Source organism: Nicotiana tomentosiformis, chromosome 7 (genome assembly GCF_000390325.3).
Source record: "Nicotiana tomentosiformis chromosome 7, ASM39032v3, whole genome shotgun sequence".
Lineage (NCBI taxonomy): Eukaryota > Viridiplantae > Streptophyta > Magnoliopsida > Solanales > Solanaceae > Nicotiana > Nicotiana tomentosiformis.
The window spans coordinates 83,147,155-83,150,713 of NC_090818.1; the positions used below are offsets into that span (position 1 = coordinate 83,147,155).

At 35.8% G+C, this 3,559-nt stretch overlaps 1 long non-coding RNA gene across 1 annotated transcript; it reads left to right on the forward strand.

Annotated features, from left to right (window-relative positions):
* Positions 1-338: 338 nt before the first annotated feature.
* On the forward strand, positions 339-1,620 carry LOC138895156 (uncharacterized). The gene is made up of 2 exons (XR_011409373.1): positions 339-712; positions 1,333-1,620. It is a non-coding gene; the product is annotated as an uncharacterized lncRNA (long non-coding RNA).
* The last annotated feature ends 1,939 nt before the right edge of the window (positions 1,621-3,559 follow it).

Sequence of the window (3,559 nt, forward strand, 5' to 3'; positions counted from 1 at the left end):
ATTTATTATTTTAATAGTAGTACTTTTGGATAAGAGAAAGATACTTGGTAACGGTGCCATATACGTGTATGTATATTAGTAGCACTTCCTATGAATCATCCACTCCAAAGGGTTATTAAATTAAGTGGATAAGGATGGTTAAGGGGCTGCCATGTGGCATTAAGTTAGGCCAAGAGTGGCACCAATGTCCACATGAGTCATAGCACTTGATGTGCTTTGCTTACACGTGAAAGGCAAGCCTTAAGCTTTCATGTTATTCTTTGGCAATTTAAGAGATAGAAAGGAGATTGCAATCTTTCCTTCTATTGTTGGAGTGGATAAGCATTTACGTGGCAGATTTTGCCTTGGAAACATTATGACTCTTACATTCATTAAAATAAGTGGCATGAATCAAAATGAGACTTTGAGAAGGATAGTTTGCGGTCGCAGTATTTAAAGGAAGAGAACATAGGAGTTAATTCCAATCCCATACATTCACTTTAAATTTAAGGAACATCTTTTGAAGAAGGGAGATATTGTATTTTCTTGGGTGATCCGCAAAAACTAAGAGCTGACTCGTATCTATCTACGGATTTCAATAACAGCGAGCCATAAATATTGAGATACTATTCGTGATGATGGAGCTAGTAGCTGACGAGTTCGTATGAGCATTCGAGGTTAGGTATTTATCAAAAGGATTTACTAGTCATAGACATCAAAAGAGGGAATTGAGGTATGTTAAGGTTATCCCTTTTTTCCTTTTGGCATGATCCCTATGATACAAATGAAACGAGCAAACGCACAACTTTCATAAACGACTCTATTCATAGAAGTACTAGGGTTGCGTATGTTCTTAATTCCCCATATGTCCTACTATCATATCATTTGTTCATGGGTCTCATGACATTCCAAGAGATCGTATTGACTTACGTTATTATGCATTGCATTCATTTATGCATATGCATTTACCCATGACCGGATGGCATTATATACACGTATATTATATGTATACGGGGTATGGGTAAAGGTTACGACGTTATATATGCACCACCACCTGATCAGTTGTTATACGATGATGATTATGCCCACAGTGGCCGTGATGATGTGATGGGATGCCCTCAGAAGCTTGATGATGTTATGTACACAAAGACCTTTGCATTATATGATATTTATACACATATGCATGACATTATAAATATTTCATGATTTACAAAGCTATCCAGACTTACAGGTTGAGTCATTTATTCCATGTTTCTTTCATGTCCTTTATATACTGATTTACATGCCTTACATACTCAGTACATTATTCGTACTGACGTCCTTTTATTGTGGATGCTGCATTCATGCCTGCAGGTATAGATAATCAGTTGGACGAGCCCTCATAGTAGACGAGGTTAGCATTCAGCGAAGGATCGGTAAGACTCCATTTCATTCGGAGTGCAGCCGAGTCTATCAGTCATCGTGTCAGATTTTTATTATAGAATTATGGGTAGGCCGGTAACTTGTCCCATTTGATGTCAAATAATCTTAGAGGCTTTGTAGACAGAAGTTTATTTTGTACAGTATATCAGAGGCCTTGACGGCCCATATGTATTCATGTGTTAAGAACAATGGTTCATTGATACAACGTTTTCTCACTTATAGTTATACATTATGAGTTGTGGCCATGTTGGCCCATGATAGTTACAAAAAAAAGGTTTTAGAGTGATTCGTTCGGGCCAGTACGGCACCGGGTGCCAGCAATGCCTCACCAGATTTGGGGCGTGACAGAGTGGTATCAGAGCGGGTCATGTCCTAGGGAGTCTACAAAGCCGTGCCTAGTACAGTCTCACTTACGGGTGTATTGCATGCCACATTTATAATTGAGAGGCTATAGGAAATTTAGGAAATGTTACCAATCTTTTATTTCTAGATCGTGCCATAGAGCTGAGTCATAAGAAGTCAGCATGCAGCTTTTGCCAGATTTTGTGTGCACCAGGGGTGTCAGGTATCACAGTAGAGCTTTAAGGCGTAATTTCCACCTATGTGGAAGGGAGGTTATGAAAGCAACATAAGATACGATGCAGGATTGAAAAGTAAGTAAGGTAAAGGAGAAGAAGATACGAGATACTCAAGCACAAAAGGTTGTGAATAGTCGAGACTTCAGATAGAGGTTGGATTTTAGTTTAGTTTACAGAGAAGACCCTAGCAAAAGTTTTGTAAATCTCTAAGAGTTAACATTCGAGGACGAATGTTTTAAAGGGGGAAGGATGTTACATCCCGTACTTTAATACTAGGATGAGTCGTAGTAATCCATATGAGCTTGAAAGGATTAAGACCATTCACAAGGTTATAAAGGATTTGTGATTATGTTATTGTAAGACCCCACAAGCTTAACAACCTTGATGCCGTTATATACATTTGATATGGTATTTTGAATGGAACTTTTTTTGTAAAAAAAGGTTTGAAAAATATGATTTTATATAGTTATTAATATTACTACTTTCGAATATGCTTTAAGTAATACACATAATATGAGAAAGTTTATGAGTTTTTATTTATTGTAAAGATAAAAATTATTTTTTCACAAGAAAAGAAGGTTATATTTTTACCATTTTAAGAAATAAGCGTACGAAAAATTGTACTCTTTTTATAAGATTAGAAAAAATAAAACAAGAGAAAATATATATATATATATATATATATATATATATATATATATATATATATATATATATATATATATATATTTATATATATATTAATGAAGTATTAGTATATGTATTAATTTTATATGGCACCATGATTTATTATTTTAATAGTAGTACTTTTGTATAAGAGAAAGATACTTGGTAACGGTGCCATATACGTGTATGTATATTAGTATCACTTCCTATGAATCATTCACTCCAAAGGGTTATTAAATTAAGTGGATAAGGATGGTTAAGGGGCTGCCACATGGCACTAAGTTAGGCCAAGGGTGGCACCAATGTCCACATGAGTCATAGCACTTGATGTGCTTTGCTTACACGTGAAAGGCAAGCCTTAAGCTTTCTTGTTATTCTTTGGCATTTTAAGAGATAGAAAGGAGATTGCAATCTTTCCTTCTATTGTTGGAGTGGATAAGCATTTACGTGGCAGATTTTGCCTTGAAAACATTGTGACTCTTACATTCATTAAAATAAGTGGCATGAATCAAAATGAGACTATGAGAAGGGATAGTTTGCGGTGGCAGTATTTAAAGGAAGGGAACAGAGGAGTTAATTCCAATCCCATACATTCACTTTAAATTTAAGGAACATCTTTTGAAGAAGGGAGATATTGTATTTTCTTGGGTGATCCGCAAAAACTAAGAGCAGACTCGTATCTATCTGCGGATTTCAACAACAGCGAGCCATAAATATTGAGATACTATTCGTGATGACGGAGCTAGTAGCTGACGAGTTCGTATGAGCATTCGAGGTTAGGTGTTTATCAAAAGGATTTACTAGTCATAGACATCAAAAGAGGGAATTGAGGTATGTTAAGGTTATCCCTTTTTTCCTTTTGGCATGTTCCCTATGATACAAATAAAACGAGCAAACGCACAACTTTCATAAAC